Source organism: Erinaceus europaeus, chromosome 4, assembly GCF_950295315.1.
Source record: "Erinaceus europaeus chromosome 4, mEriEur2.1, whole genome shotgun sequence".
Classification (NCBI taxonomy): domain Eukaryota; kingdom Metazoa; phylum Chordata; class Mammalia; order Eulipotyphla; family Erinaceidae; genus Erinaceus; species Erinaceus europaeus.
Window position 1 is genome coordinate 34,250,608 of NC_080165.1, and position 18,144 is coordinate 34,268,751.

Here is an 18,144-nt window from a genome sequence, read left to right on the forward strand (position 1 = left end):
CAACTTCATATGTTTTGGGGTTCTTATGTTAGATTTATAACTTCTGCTTCAAAGCATATTTTAATATTATATCTCAAAATGCTTAGGAAACATTTTAATTTGAGGAATTTGCCACACTACCTCCTTTGTGGTTGATTTGGTCAGTAGCTAAAATTATCAATTGGATTTTGTTTACTTAAGTTTGTACAAATGTGATTTCCTCTTCTCTTAGTCATGCATGGGGTTATTAACTCAAGAGTGCCCTCTTTTGTCAGCTTAATAACATACAGTAATTTAAAAAGTAATGATTGGGACTGGTGAAGGTATTCCTTTTTTCTTTTTCACTTTCTTTAAAGTAGAATCCTGAATTCCTCCCTCTTTGTTTCCTTCTTTGTCTTCATTGTCACATCTATAAATGCTAAAATATTTCTTTATATATCTTATTTCTTCCAAAGTTATGTCCCCTCAAATATAATTTTAGACACTATTCAGTTCCAACATTCTTCCCTATAGAGAGCACAGTAAACATCTCAGTTCTGCTATAACTATTTTGGCTCTTCTTAAACTTTTTTTTTAATCATAGGAGTTATTTACTTTTTTTTTTAAATCTAATTATCCCTATCCACCTACTCCTTTTTAATGGATTCACTTAACCCTTCTTTCCCTCCATGCCCATACACAGGATCAGGCAGGAGAGACAGTCCATACTTTGGTATATTTTTCTAATTAAAAATAAACTGAAAAGATTTCCAAAGGCATGGGCGTGAAGTTGCATCAGCCACTTAACAGCTCTCTGAGACAACTAAAAATAAAAAAAAAAAAATTAGTCTCATTAAACTGCAGGTGAAATTTCTGAGAAACTACCTACCCAGAGGTGGGTGCATGTGCATAAGGTCAGAAGTCAGAAAAGGGAAGTCAAGCCCCAGTATGAAAGAAAGCATGCTTGTAAGCCACTGGTGCCATCTTGGCAGCTATACAATGGAGCAGAGCATTGAGGTCCAGCTAAGAATCTCTGGGCTCTTAATTCCTGACTTCAGGGAAATCAGGTGCCAGAATGCTCCAAAAGACTCAGTGTGGCAGAGCATTAACTCATCTGAGAGCTGACAGTGAAGTCATGCAGTTTGTCTTTCCCTACGGGAGTCATGTGAAATTGTGCCTGCGCAGTAGTGTGAAAGTGAGCCATGCTCCTTCAAGTATATACAGGGAAAAAAGAAAACATTTTCCACACAGCTTGTCTATAGAAGTTTAAGCTCTGGCCCCATACCTCTCAGTTATCAATACAGTTAAATTACCTCACTAGTAACACCTCCTCTATCCCTCCCCCACAATATACAAACAGAAAGGAATTACAAGACTGTAGCCACAGCTCCATCTGCTGGCTCAGCAAAAACAGTCACACCAAAAGGCAAACTAATAAAATATTACCAAGGCTGTCTCCAGACTTGTTATTTTTTTTTTTAGAAAAAAAAAAATCTTGGAAAATATAGAGAGGTAGAGGACTACAAAACTAGTGTGCAAAAATCAGAGGCATTTCTATAGGCAGGTAATAAATTAGGAAAGGAAGAAATCAATCCCATTTACAACAGCATCAAAAAGGACTGCAGAGATAGGAAAAATTTAATAAAGGATTTTCAAAGGACTTAAACATTGAAAACTATAAATCACTACAAAAGGAAATAAAGGAAATAGAAAGTTATCCCACGCTCATAGTCTGGAAGAATCAATATCATTAAATGACTATCTCACTAAACATACATATTTCATAAAATTACATCAAAATCCCTAAGAACAGAAAAATACTACAGAAGTTTACCTGAAAGCACAGAAGACCAAGGACACTGAAAATTGTGAGGCAGGCGTAGGGGGAGCAAGAATGGTGGCCTCACATTCTCTGTCTCACAACTGTATTATAGAGCTAAAGTAGTCAAAACTACGTGGTATTAGAACAAAAATAGATACTTCAGATCAATTGAATATATCTGAGAAGCCATAAAAAGGCACTGAGACTCAGCAACAGCTGATCTACAACAATGGTGTTTAAATTATTAAATGGTGAAAGAACAGCAACTTTAATAAAAGGTGTTAGGAGAACTGGGTAGTCACATACAGAAAACTGAAACAGGACTATCACACTTCACTGTGCATGAAGTAAACTCAAAATGGATAAAATACTTCATGGTAGACCAAAAACCATAAAATACATAGAAGAAAACATCAGCAGAACACTACACGATATCAGTTTTGGAAATGTCTTTGGAGTTTCAAACCCAACAGCAAAGGAAACAAAGCAAACATACAAAAAAAGAAAGAAAGAAAGAAAGAAAGAAAGAAAGAAAGAAAGAAAGAAAGAAAGAAAGAAGGAAAAGATTAACTACTAGGACAAGCATCTACACAGCAAAAAAGAACCATCACCAAAACTGGAGTACTTACCAAAGAAAGAATTTAAACAATTCATTGTGTAGTTCATTCAAGGATCTCAACTTATGATAAACATATTCAGGACTTGAGAGGTTTTCTCAGTAGGACAATAAAAATAAAAAAAAATAAAAAAAAAACAGAAGAAAAATTCCAAACAGAATTACAGGGTGTGAAAGACACTGAATGCATATCAAACTCAAATGACAAGTTTAGGAAGTAGAGACAAGGAGACAGAAGACAGTATATCAGGACTAGAGAATATAGTGAATACCCTTTGTGGATTCAAAGATGATGGAGAAGAAAAATTTTGAAACAATAAAGAAACTCTCTGGGAAATAGAAGACTCCATTAAAAGGGCAAATCTGAGAATTATAGGAGGGTCTGAGGAAGTGAAGGGAAAAAATATCAAAAAATCCTAACAGAAAAATTTCCACACCTGGCTAATGTCTGGAATGTGTACATTCAGGAAATTTACTCTGAAAGAACATAAAAACACTATTTCAAAGGGACATGTGCACCCAATGTTCATAAATGTTTTATTCGTAATTGTTAAGAAGTGGAAGCAGCCAAAACATCTATCAACAGATGACTGGAGGGGGGCCAGGCAGTGGCACACCTGATTCATGCATGTATTACCATGCATGAGGATTCCTGGTCACTACCTTCAGAGGGAAAGTTTCACACATGGGAAAGTTGTACTGCGGGTACAACTCTGTCTCTTTCTTCTCCATCGTGTTTCCCCCTCAGTTTCTCTGAAGCATATCTATCGAGATAAAGCTTAAAATGTTTTTGTAAAAAACAAACAAACAGATGACTAGATAAAGAAGTTATAGGACATATATTCAGAGAAATACAATTCTTCAATTTACAATTTACTGAGGTATGGCTATGGAATAGGAGCCACTTCAGATCACTCTCAAGTTAAACTCGAAAAAGCAATAAAAAAATCACCCAAAAACTCAACAAAATGCAACTAAGATTCCTTCAGAAACCCACTAAACCACAGGTGTGCAGACACATGTGGCTAATCAGCAGAAAGGGAAGGAAGAGATACTCAGAACTCAAGATGCAGTATTTGGTGATGGATGGCTCCAAACTGGGAGTGAAGCCAAAGACCAAGGACAGCATTATGGTTTCTCATCAGAGCTCATCTCTCAGAGATCACTGGCTATCAATCCAAAGTTTGGCAGAGTCTAAATATAGCTACTGTACAATAGGGCAAGAATTTGGGGGCTAGCACCAATCTGCCACTTGCCTATCCTGTAACCAAAACATTTCCCTTTCTCTTCTCTTATCTCTTTTATTGCTCTTATCTTCTCTTTCTTATCTTATCTCTGTTTTTGCTCTTATCTAGTTATAATTTAAGATTGACTCAGGCTTCTAGGGCCAACCAGAAAAATAAACCCCAAAGGGACCGCAAAGTAATTACCAACTACTGTGCTTCACCACAGAGATTTGAGTTAAAGCAACAATATAACTGTTAAAATTTACAATTATGACCTCCTAGTAACTCACTTAGCCACAAGTGGGTCCAGGTAGCATGATCAATGGCTTGAAAAGGTCCTCAAAGACTTAAGAAGTCATGCTCAGCTTAAAAGGATGCCATCTTGCTGTCCCAGCAGTCATTTCTCGCTTCTCATCTTCCAAAGGCAGTGGTGTCACCATTAAAATAGCAGCTCCATCCTCTCCTGAGATGCACCAAAGGTGACTGGCTTCAGGAATCCAGGAACTAACAAACCATAAGCCACCTCACACCATACCCTAACAGCAAATTCCAGGATACAAAAGACACAAACTAGAATGGCAAACCAAAAAGAAACAGAAATGAACCAGGACATAAGCCAAGACAAAAATTCTAACAAACCAGAAGCAAATAAGAATGAGGAAAATATTCAAACACTGATTTAAAATGATAATCACAGGAATGAGGAAAGCTTTTGATGGTAATATTATCAGAAATGGGGAAACAACAAATGGGATTCTGAAATAAAACCGTTCTTCAGTTTTAAAAGATGATATTATGTCCTTCAAGACAAAATGGATGTAAGTGGAAGTGAGTATGCCCAAGTACCACAAGGGAACATCAGGGGTACCAGGCAAAGCTCCACAGATGGTAGAGCAGTATTGTGGTGTCTATCCCCCTCTTTTTCCCTGAGTCTCCCCCTCTCTGTCTAAAGTGGGGAAAAAATGAGAAGATATGGCTCAGAAGTTATAGAATAGCACAAATCCTCCATGCCAAAAAATATATATAATGAAAAACTAGGATTTCTAAAACATGGGAAAAACAATGAGACTGCACAAATGAGCAAAAATATGAAATGAAGATCAAAATTATCATTAGCAGAAATAGATATAAAAATACAGGAGGAAGAGCTGCCAACATAAGATTTATACCTAGATAATCATCATACAAACGCAGAATGCAAATTCACTTTAAGATAGACTCAGAGTTTTCTAATAATAGATTGATGAAACATTTTCAAAGGATGTAATTCAGTAAGAAGAAAGAAAAGCAAGTGTTGAAGAAAAACAAAATTTGAGATTGAGATATTTAGCTTAGACTATTATTATTATTATTATTTGCCGGTCCCTGTTTCAGGCACCAGATGCCGGGCTAGCTTCGTGGGCATGAGAGAGACGACCAGGGAATCATGGCTGAGTGGATGCAGTTCAATCTTTATTGATGAGTGGGGATGCAGTTCAACAATCTAATCTCTATTCATTAGAAAATACTGTCCTTTATATATCCTGAGGCGGAAGTGTCAAGAAAAGGAAGTATGTAGGATAAGGGGTGGGGAGAAGGAAAAAGTGCTGGAACCAGTGGGGATTAAACCAATGAAAACAATGATTATGTAAATAGACCACAGCATTAAGCAAGACAAGCGAACCTAACGTGATGATCAATAAGCAGAATTTAGAAGCATACCAACAATTATTATTATATTATTTTGCCAGGACACTGATCAGCCCTGGTTTATGGTGGTGCGGGGGATTGGCCCTGGGACTTTGGAGGCTCAGGCACAAGAGCTTTTGCCTCACCATTACAGCATAAACTTTAAGATATATTTAAAGAGCAGTCTGAGAAAGTGTTGCTTATACATTATTTCATCTTCTTGAAACAAAGATTAATAGGCCACAAAATAAATTATCTAAAAGAAACTAGAAATAATGCAGTCATAAGTTCTTTGGCAATTCATCTAAAATTTCTGAGTCTAAATTTCTTCACATAAAAAAAAAAAATGAAGCCATGCATTTATCTTCCGATGCTTTCTGATGGCAAAATGTGATATCACAGTACAATACTCAACATATAAATTGTTCTATTACCTAAAAGTAATAGAACAGCCACACTCTACACATCAAAGTAAGGTGCTGTGATCAATAATTCATGGAAGTAACAGCTGGAGGTACCATGCTTTATGTTCTCTCTCTTCCTCCCTCTCCCTCTTTTTCTCTCTCCTGTTTCCTCTTCTCTTCAAAGTAAATAAATAAACAAACAAACAAACTTGGATGAGGAAGGAGGCTCAGTGGAATTCTGTATGCATGGAGTCTTGGGTTCAGTCCCTGGATTAAATTTAAAAAATTATAATTTAGAAAAGTGGAATTCAAAGTATGGCATCAATTAAAAACAAAAAATCATTTTGAAGGCAGAGAGATAACTCAGTAGGTAGAGCACATGCCTTACAATGCACTTGGCCCAGCTGCAAGTTCCAGTCAAGAGGTCAGAGAGAGATATTATGGCTCCAGAGGAAGTTACTGTGGTGTAATGTCCTTATACTGGTAGACTTGTGTTGCGTGAAGAAGAACTAGAAGTCATTTTTATAATAGAAAATACAATGGCACACTTTCATACCAATTCCTAAGTGTGAATAATTTGTTACAAGGAAGGAAAGTGAAAGAATAATAAACTCCATTGAATTGATGTGATCTAGGGCCCATATTCAGCTTAGGAGCCTATATAGCCTCTGCATCCCTGTAGATCTGAGCTCACATTCTGTGGTCATGAGTAGGAACATTCCAAGCTGCCCCAATTTCAGGACCCAAAAGAGAGAGACAGGCTGGGAGTATGGATCAAGCTGCCAACACCCATGTTCAGCAGAGAAGCAATTACAGAAACCAGACCTTCCACCTTCTGCACCCCATAATGACCCTGGGCCCATACTCCCAGAGGGATAAAGAATAGGGAAGCTATCAGGGGAGGGAATGGGATATGGAGTTCTGGTGGTGGGAATTGTGTGGAGCTATACCCCTCTTATCCTATGATTTTTGTCAGTGTTTCCTTTTTATAAATAAGAATTTTAAAATAATAACAGTATAATTATGGTGTGTTTTGTATATTTACTTAACACCTATAAAACATTTTATTTGAAATTTCTGTCAGCTTTACAGAAGAAACCTTCTTATAATGCCTTTGTTTACACTACGAGCACAGTCTACTTAGACATAAAAAAAGACTCCAAATTAAGTAAATTTTCCAAAATCTTACATTGTATATATTTGCTTAGTACTATTAGCTTCTGTAACAAATGCTATTATTTCAGAACCAACCACTGTTTTGTCAGAGAGCTATCCTCCACAAAAATCACTCAAGTTTCTTCTCTTGTGGCCCTGCGCCCATCTAACACTATAGAATTTAGTGAGGTGAGGAAATAGGGTAGGGTGCTCTTATTTCTTGCATGCCTTCATAAGTAGCATCTATCAATTCTCACACCCCATAGCCTTTAGATCACAGTTATATGTAAGAAGTAGGGTGACCTAGATTGTGCTTCTCAGGATCCATGACTGGTTTCCCATCCGTAACTCAGTGGAATGGAAGGTTTTTGTTTTTTTTTTACCTCCAAGATTCTGTTTCTTTTTGGTTTGCCATTCTAGTTTGTGTCTTTTGAAATTTGTATCCTGGATGTTGCTGTTAGGGTATCGTGTGAGGTGGCTTCTGGTTTATTAGTTCCTGAAGCCAGTCACCTTTGGTGCATCTCAGGAGAGGCAGTATGAGCCAATTGTGTGATTATATATATATATATGTATATATATATACATATACATATATATTATATACACATAAGATATATACATAATACTACATCTTGCTTATACAAGAGTTAAAGCAAAGATAGCCTTCTGGTTTAGCTTGGAAATTTTTCTATAATGAATCTTTTTTCCCTTATATCCTTAACAATCTAGACCAGGCAATAAGTTAAAAACTTTCACATGGGGGTGGGGGATGCTAAGAATAGCAATACTATCAAAAACTAAATGGACTCCAAATCAATGAGTGCTTAACAGTTAAACTTCATAATAACAAAGTTTTTTTTTAAGCCATTCAATTTAGACATTCATCAGAATGAAAGAGAAGTTTCCATTAGCTTTTTATGGACTGTAACTAGATCTGCTTTCTTTAACATTCTGAGGCCTGCCTATGTCTGGTAATGCTTGTCATTACTCTGAGCATCTGAGCAGCTATAGAGTTCTGAGGACTCACTGTGTCTGTCTTTTGCTTATCACCCTAAAGAGGTTAATCTCTAAACAATAGTCTCAGGTACTGTTAACCTTAGGTCTGAACTTCTTAGCCCATCAAAAAAAAAAAAAAGAGCAGCATTCAGAAATGGCAGAGAAAATACCTAATGTTTATAAAATAAAACAGAATTGGTTTCCTAATCTAATAATCCCTCATCATAAAAAAAAAATCACTCACTACAAAAGGAAAGATCCACAGTAGAATATTATTTTTACCTGTCCATTTTCACTTATTCCCACAGGAACTATCCACTGGTAACTATAAAAAGCATCTCAGTTAAGGGCAACCAAAGAAACCCTTTATATAAGATATTTTTTCTTCTCTTTCAACTTTCTACCCAGAACTTGACTACAGTTAAGTTTCAAATTCTATACTAGCAGTAATTTACCTTTTAACATCACCTGTTTCAAGGAGATAAATTTGGCCTTTTCAAGTTAGTTTGATATTTGCTCAATTAATTATTACACTGAAAATCAATTCAATAGGAATGCAATTTCCACCACAAAAATACATTAAAGCAGATATCTTACTGAATTTAAGACTCTTGTGAAACAATTTTTTATGGACATTGCCTAAAACAAAAGCATTTTATACTACCAAGGATCATTTTCTGGGAAAAATAATAAAAACTTTGAATAAATAGTAAATAGCACATGTCTAGAAAATAAACAGTAAATAGCACTCCAACATGTCTAGAAAATAAGGGAGAAAAAAGGCGACACTTCATGTCAAGGATAATTATCTACCAAAACCTAAAAAGTCCTAATTCTTACCCTAAAGTAGCTTATATTCCAAATTATGATTTTTCTAAAATGTATTTCAGATACAAACTACAAAGCAGCATAAAAACATAGTGTCAGATCACTGATTCTGCACTGCTTTCTATTTATTTTACTACTATTGAATTACAATAACCAAGATTTATGATTTTTTTTCTTTCAGATTTCTATAAGACCATTTTGCTATAGAACTAGAATGCCAAAGTACACACTAGCTTACTGAAGCAGTAGTTTACTAAACTCCAGCAGAAACCACTGTTCTAACTTTACTTTTATTTATTTATTTTTTGGACTCAGTTAAAGTATTCCTAAAATGGTCATACATTGACTTTAAGAAGATGCGATAGTACTACTAAATTTTATTGAAATTTCTCAAGTCCTGATTTGTGTACAGGCCTGTGCTGAGTTCCCACGAAGGAGTAAAAACGTTCAAAATACTGTCTGTGCAAATGCAAAATTTATGAATTCACACATCTCTGGTTGATTTATGTGAAATAATAATGCACTATTTAATGCTTAAACATGGCTAGGAGCAATGCTCGGCTATCAAGATGTACAATGGAATAATAGATTTATAAGACGGATAACCTTCTTGCCTAGAGAAGCTTGTTTAAAGGTGTTGTACAGATATATTAAACTATATGTAATTTTATACTAACTTAATGCTGTAGGCCGACACTGCAAGCAATAAAAGATTACAACTGTGGCATTTGCAATAATAAAATGATCTGGCTATTCAACATAAGGTATCTGAGGACTAAGAAAAGACAAGGAACTTATTTAAAACTTTTTACCCTTTTGTTCACTGCTCTTTCTTTACAAAAACACTTTTTTCCCCCTTTAATGTGGTCATCATCACTGCATGGTCCAGAAGTTCTCTCATCAGGTAAGTATAAGAATGATTTCAATGAGGACAATAATTAGAGGCTTCCATAAGGCCTCCAGGCACACTGAATTATCACCTGATTTGCTAGGAATACCACCAAAAACTTTCTAGAATAAGAGAGAAGAGAAAATTATAATTGGCAGCTCTGGAAGTCTCTTCTCTTGTTATTACACTTACATAAATGTTTCATTTTTAATCAGGGACAGTAATATTTCTGTTGGATTTTTTGTTTTTTTATCATTACTAGGTAAACAATGAGATGAATTAGTGTAACTTTTATACCCACGTAAGTTAAAAAGATGACTAAAAAAAAAAAAAACCTTAGAACTTTTAAAATTATTACTTTTGTGAGATAATGCTTTAAATTTCACAGTGATTTTATTTGGGAGCCAACTCCTCACACATAAAAGGCTGGATTAATGATGAAATATCTCTCTAAAATAGAGATGTAATCATGTTAATAAGCACATTTAGGAGATGTCTATTTGGATTTAAAAAGCAACTAAATTTAACACATGTGTTTCATTTATCTATCCACAGTTAAATAGCAATGCAATAAAGTGATTTTAATCACCAGTTAGTTGTCTTTAAAGAAAAGGACTTTGCTTCAATTAACAAAATATTTTACTTAGTCTCCTTTATAAACAAAAGTTTGGCATATCAAAACACTATGTGATTTAGTTTACATTGATACAAACCAAAATAGCTAGTGACAGGATAGAAGGCCACTTATAGGGACATAAAGTTAGTCCTAAATTTTCAAACTGTATTACAAAAAGGTCCAGTTGAAATCAAATTAAACTTTGAAAACATCTCCAAAACAAACATACAAAAAAAAACTTGTTTTTTCCTTTTAATTCCTAGAATTCAAATAATATGGCTATGGCCTCAATGCCTATTGAAGACAAAGCTTTAAAAAAAGTATATTGATATCAGTCTACTGACTGTGGGGTCTTTCAGAAAATAACCATCAAAATAATACATTCAGCTCTCTCTGTGTGTGTGCAGTCTCTAAAGTGAAAAGTTTCAACAGCCACTATTAGTGGCATTTCAGCAACTTTTATTCCCTGTTTACACATGCAGTGGAAACACATATAATTAAGAAATATCTCTACTGAAATATCATCTTCTGTGGGGCACTAACTGTTGAATGATTTTCAGCATTTTCAGCCTTGCCCTCAGGAGATGTATGCTATCTAAACAGTCAGAAATCTAGTTAACTAGTTGAAACTTGTCAAAATATGTGGTCAAACTGAGTTTTGAAAAGATAGCTTGAGTCCATTGTAGGTAAGCTTCCTGCTACATCTGCCTTGTTTCCTGAAGTGTGATCAACTGGAACCATGACATATAACCGTAGGTCCCTTTATAAAAATAACATGGAAGAAAAAGGAGCTATTCAACCTTGATTGCTAAAGGGATACAAGTGTGTTCTTACCCATAAAAGCATGAAAATACACAGAAATGGCATGATTAGAATTAGAAAATATACTGAAATTTGCTGAAAGCTATTGTGTATTTGAATGTTTTTTTTTCCTATTGAAAGGGCATCAGAATAAATAGTGCAGCCTCTCTTCTTAACTCCCACTTACATGATATTCTATCTTCTACACTGCTTTTTTTTTTTGCCATAGTACATCTATTGCCTCATTATTTATTCATTTGTACATCTGTTTATCACCTGACTCACTCAACTTACACATTAAGCTCTCTAAGCACAGGATCTAATTTGCTCGTTGCTATGCCTTACAAAAAGTCACCTGCTTCCTATCAGCACCTGAAGCATATTAGTTACCACTTATAATTACTACATATTCGCTAAACAAGTGAGAGGTCTCCTTCATTATCTCTGAATTTAAGAAATTTCTTAATTGAAGAAATTACTGAATTTTGCTGAGTTTTAGGATTGCCCTAATTTCTAGAATGAAGGAACAGGATTCTGGCATTTGTCAGATCTTTAAAATTAAGGAACCAACATTCAACTAAAATGATTTCCTTTGACAAGATATAAAACCCTTCCTAAATTGTGATGTGTTTCCAGGAATTCTATACACAAGTATCAGCTATCTTGTATTACTGTTGTGGGTACTTTCCAGATAAGAGTGGCCACTTATTTGCTATTTTTCCATTTTTAAGCATTCAAAATTGTAATTTCTGACTTAAACTTTAAAAAATGCTGGCAGTTGTTTTACCAGTTATCACTGTATTGCTTTTCATGTCTAACTGCATCATTGCCCTGCCTTCATTGCCCTGCCTGGTGACTGGGAAACTAAACCCTCTAAATACCTGTCTGTTGGCATAATGCCCACTAAAGATAGCAGAAAGTAACAGACACCTGTGGAGGAAAGAAAGGTCTCGTTCTGCACAGTGGGACCTTCCTTTTCCTTCCTGTAGTGCCAGCCAGTAAGGAGAACAACAGTAATCCTCCTGGAGAAGATTCTTTAAAAGTTCCCAGGAGTTCCAGGAAGAGTATCCCTGAGACTGTAGAACTCCAGGGGGCAGTTTCCTAGAGCACTCCTTAAGCCCCAGTTGATTTCCCACTCTGTTTCACTGCCCCTCCATATGAGAGTTCTCACTTGCCTAGTTGGCAGTACTTGAATGAGCATCTACAGACCTAAAGGAGGCCCCTCCAAATGCATTTCCTCCCTGTAGGCTGCCTTCCTCAGAGTCTGCAATGGCTCTACCTGCTTTTTCTGTATTTTCTTTCTTTCTTTATACTTTTTATTTATAAAAAGGAAACATTGACAAAACCATAGGATAAGAGGGATACAACTCCACACAATTCCCAATATCAGAACTCCATATCCTATCCCCTCCCCTGATAGCTTTCCTATTCTTTAACCCTCTGGGAGTATGGACCCAGGGTCATTATGGGGTACAGAAGGTGGAAGGTCAGGCTTCTGTAATTGTCTCCCCACTGAACATGGGCATTGACAGGTCTATCCATACTCCCAGCCTGTCTCTCTCTTTCCCTAGTGGGGTAAGGCTCTGGGGAAGTGGGGCTCCAGTACACATTGGTGGGGTTGTTTGTCCAGGGAAGTCAGATTGGCATCCTGCTAGCATCTGAAACCTGGTGGCTGAAAAGAGAGTTAGCATATAAAGCCAAACAAATTGTTGACTAATCATGAACCTAAAGGCTGGAATAGTGCAGATGAAGATTTGGTGGGGGTCACTGTTTTGTAGATAGTTAGTAGGCACATTTTAGTTATATTCCAAAGGTCCCATGACTATACTCGTTTGTTTTGTTTGTTTGTTTGTTTTTTCCCTGAGCCTGACATCTGATATGCAGGTGAATCCAAGTTATTGTCTAGGGAGATGATGTCATGGCTGGGAAAAGGACCAGAAAGATGGATCAGGGAAGAGAGTAGCTCTCAAATATGAGAAAGGGGTATAAATATTGTTGACTGTAAACCCCACTGATTTGATCTGATCTGGGGCCCATATTCAGCTTAGGAGCCTATGTGACCTCTGCATCCCTATAGCCCAGATGAGCTCACATTCTGTGGTCATGAATAGGAAAGTTCTAAGATGCTCCGATTTCAGGACCCATATTCCTCCAATGTAGTGTAGAGTATGTTGTCCATCTTCCCTTCAGAGGATGGAACATTCTCTACCGTTGTTGATCCAAGTTGAGGACAAGGTCCAATGGGTGCCCACAAAGGGTTCTATTGTGTTGTTCCTGATAGAGATGACTGGTAATATTGGGGAGAGAGATTTATTCGAGGTCTAGGTCCATCATGTCTGTTTGGGAATCTCAGGACTCCTCAACTAGGGCCCCAGCTAATGGAGTGGCCTAATAGTGACTAAAGAGTTATCGTTAAAGTATGCCAGTCTCTTGCCCTTATTCAGCTTTTGCAGTCCTTGCTTTGATAAGGTTAGCTTTGGAGGGAGTAAAGGAAGTTAAATAGGAAGTAGGTAAGAAGGGTATCTAAGTCTGTGAGTCAGTATAAAGTTCATAATGAAACAGTGTCTGCCTTTTCTGTATTTCATTGAATTTTCTTTGACTCTTAGCTATTAGGCAATAATTCTTTATAATAAATAAAACTCACCTGTTTGAGTTACTTTATGTGTTTTATATTCCTGGTTGATATTTATTAATACAATAATATTTTTAAAAAATATTTACCTAGTAAAAATTAAACAATACACATTATTTTCTCAAATTATGTAGAAGTATAAGTACACATACATGCACATACACACAAACACACCCATTGCATTTGCAGTATTTTAAGAAGCAAAATCTCAGGATTATAAGTACTTCCTTACTTTCTAGCTTTATACATAAGAAGCTGTTTTTATTTTTTTTATTTTAGAAAGCATAGATTTATTTCCTGTGATTAAATGAGAGACTGGATTTAATAAATGTACAAGGCTATAGAGTCTGGTTTACTTTATAAGAGAGGCTAGAAATTGGTTCATAAAATGCTGTCATGTAGATTATTACACACTCTTTACACATGGCTGCATACATGTAGAAACCATCATACACATGCAATGATAGTAATTTGTGTAGAATTAGACATGGGTGCTTTTCAGTTATAATGTGATATTTCACAGACCACATGAATCTTATGAATAGTCAGTGGTTTAATGAAAAACATTCGATAAATCTTTACAGGACATGTTTCTTTCCTCCTTTTAAAAGAATACTTTAAATTGTTCCATATACATATCCTAGAAAATCCCCTCCTTTAATGTTCAAAAGCTGAATAAGATCCTCAAGACTTATCAACATTGTTCTTTCCTTTAGCTGAAAGAAATGATGTCATCTGACAAAAATATACACCCTGGATTATATTCTTCAGATATCAAACTCAACTGACTTGTACTCTTTTTGATAAAAATTAAAATTAAAATTAGAAACAGGGACCTGACTTTCAAAATAAGCAGCAACTTTAGAGGGAATAACATTTTTCCAAACTTTAGATGATGTCATTCCTTTACTGTTACTTATTAAATATTGTGGGTGTACTATTACTCTCACTCTGGTGGAAGAAATTAGGGCCATGATGACCTGAGAGGTAGCACAGTGGGCAGAGAGTTGAACTTAGAAACATAGGTCTTGAGTTCAATCCCAGATATTGCATATGTCAAGAGTATTTGCTATGGTTCTCATCCTCCTTTTCTCTCTCTAACTCTGTTAAAAAATAAATAAATCTTTTAAAAATAAATAGAGGGAGAAAATAGGACCTTAATAAGATATATTTCTGTATTTATGTCTAGGCACATTGAAAAAAAATGAGTTGGAGCAAGGAGGTGGCACACCTGGCTGAGTGCACTACATGTATTTGAGCAACACAATAGCAGGATCTAGGGCCATTGATGCATGGAGCCACTATGCAGCCTCAGAGCTAAGAAATTAACTTATTCAAACCAATAACAGACACATGTAGCCAATCCTCCTCCTCATCAATGCAGAAAATTTTAGGCTGGTGAACATGTAATAGCTCTTCTGAGACATGATAAAAAAATTCTCTCACCAATAAGCAGGTCCAGTAAAAATCCCCATGTGTCTCTCTTGCTCAACCTTTACTTCATAGGCCAGCAGCCCTGGTACCAACTAGAATCTCAGTAGAAACCCGAAGCTTCATCTCTCCTTCTGAAACATGAATCTACATGTTGACTGGATCCCTAAGTGATGATTGTGCACCTTTAATTTTGGGAAGTGCCATATAAAGACAACTGAGACTTCTGCCACATCTGCCCAAAGCTAGTGAAACTGAGATTTGTGGTGAGGCAGATTCTAGTACAGAATCTTTCTAGTGAGAAGAGGCTGGACTCCAGCAAGATGACCAAATTCTGTCTCAGGTGCCAGAGTCACTTGTAGATAGTTTTCAAGTGAAAGTCTATATATTTTTAATTTAATAAGTATCAAAATGCAACCACAAAGATGCTACCTGGGGACATCAGTCCCTCAGGACAGTAGTAAATTCTTGTCTATACTATGTAGTGTTGGCTGTCTATAATAAAAAGTGGTGCTAGTTTGATCATGAGCTTCTCATTAAGAAATGTTTCTATACAGAGAGCAACCAGGTGAGGATACTTAGAGAAATGTTGCTATGCTATCTTGGCTTCTAACCTCAGGAATAATTCTCAGATTCATACTAACATTTGGTGCATCCATAAATCCCTTCTCCCTGGGAAAGTGAGATACCTTGCTTAAAAATAAACAAGGGGACACACACACATACCAAAAAGATTATCAAAGCAAGGACTTCTAGGACATACAGTTTTTCTCTTTTTTAGTTTTCTCCTGGCTGATTTCTTTCAAAACTTCATATTTATGACAAATGTATGCAAGTGTCCTGTTGGATGGTTCACTGAGGTGGAGTAATAGGTAGTGGTCCCTAACAAAAGACTAATTAGAAAAGATTTATACAAATACAGCTATATGTAAATAGCATAAAAGGACATAAATTATGGTGAGGTCTTGTATGATACAGAAAATCCTAAAAATGGGAATTTCAAAGTTAACCCAATTTCTAAATAATTTGGTTATAACAATAATTATCTATTGTCTTTTTAAACCCTAAGAGAACAGGAACCTTTTCCACACTCTATATAACATACATTTCTCCCAGTCCTGGAACCTTTGTGGTGGGGCCCGCTCCTGCATGCTTCTCTCAATTCATATCAACTGATACTGCATCAGTTGATCTCAACCTAATCAATGAAACCAGTACCACCTTGACATGTTTCATTTCAGACTGTCCAAAGGCATAAGGCATAGAATGTCAACCTTCCAGCTTCATTACATTACCAGCAAGTTCCTGATAGTACCATGATGCCACCCTGACTTCCCTGGGCAGGACCTCATCAATGTGTACTGGATTATGGATCCTCTAAAGGGAGCATGGACAACATACTCTACGCTACACCTAAGGAAGATGGGTCCTAAAATTGGGACAGCTTGGAATGTTCCTATTCATGACACAGAATGTGAGCTCAGATCTACAGGTGGGCAGAGGTCACATAGGCAACTAAGGTAAATATGGGCCCCTGATAGATCAAATCAATGGGATTTAAAGTCAACAATATTTATATACCTTTTTAATATTTGGTAGCTACTCTCTTCACTGATCCAGCTTTCTGGTCCTGTTCCCAGCCATGAAATCACCTCCCCAGACAATAATTTGGATTCAGCCTGTCTCTTTCCCTAGTGGGGATCCACCTGCATATAAGATGTCAAGCTCAGGGGAAAAAAATAGTATAGTCATGGCCCTTGGTAATATAACCAAAATAGGCCTGCTAGCTATCAACAAAATGGAGACCTCCTCCCCAACTTTTCATCTGCACTATTCCAGCCTTTAGGCTCATGATTAGTCAACAACTTGTTTGGTTTTATATGTTAACTCTCTTTTCAGCCACCAGGTCTCAGATGCTATCATGATTCCAACCTCACTTCTTTGGATGAACAACTTCACCAATATGTCCTGGAACCCCAATTCCCCAGATCCTCGCCCTAATAGAAAAAGAGAGAGACAGGCTGGGAGTATGGATCGACTGGTCAATGCCCATGTTCAGCGGGGAAGCAATTACAGAATCCAGACCTTCTACCTTCTGTATCCCATAATGACCCTGGGCCCATAATCCCAGAGGCTTAAAGAATAGGAAAGCTATCAGGGGAGGAGATGGGATACAGAGTTTTGGTGGTGGGAATTGTGTGGAGTTGTACCCCTCTTATCCTATGGTTTTGTCAATGTTTCCCTTTTATAAATAAAAAATAAAATAAAATAAGGAAGAAAGAAATGCAGAAAAAGAAGGTAGAGCCTTTGCAGACTCTGAGAGAGGGACAGGAAGAAAGCATTCTTCAGGACATATTATCTGATAAGTTCTCTAGCCTAGACAGCATAAAAGACATAAAGGTTCAAGAAGCCCAGAGGGTCCCAAACAGAATTAACCCAGACTTAAATACACCAAGACACATTATATTTAGAATGGAAAGGAATAAGGATAAAGAAAGGAACCTGAAGACTACAAAAGAAAAACAAAGAGTAACCTACAGAGGAAAATCCATAAGATTAGCAGCAGACAGGAGTAGGGTGGTTGAACAGCAAGTTAAGCGCATGTGGCACAAAGTGCAAGGACCTGCATAAGGATCCCAGTTCGAGCCCCTGGCTCCTCACCTGTGGGGGAATCGCTTCACATGTGGTGAAGCAGGTCTTCAGGTGTCCATCTTTATCTCCCCCTCTCTGTCTTCCCCTCCTCTCTCCATTTCTCTCTACCCTATCCAAGAACAGCGACATCAATAACCACAACGATGTTAAACAACAAGAGCAACAAAAGGGAAAATAAATAAATAAATATTTTTTAAAAATCTTTACAAAAAAAAAAAGATTAGCAGCAGACTTCTCCACAGAAACACTACAGGCCAGAAGAGAATGGCAAGATATCTATCAAGTGCTTGATGAGAAAGGCTTTCAACTAAGACTACTGTATCCTGCTAGACTGTCATTCAGACTAGATGAAGGCATAAAAACCTGCTCAGACAAGCAGAAGTTGAAAGAATCAACTATCACCAAGCCTGCCCTGAATGAAGTTCTGAAAGGTCTGAAACAGTCAGACTA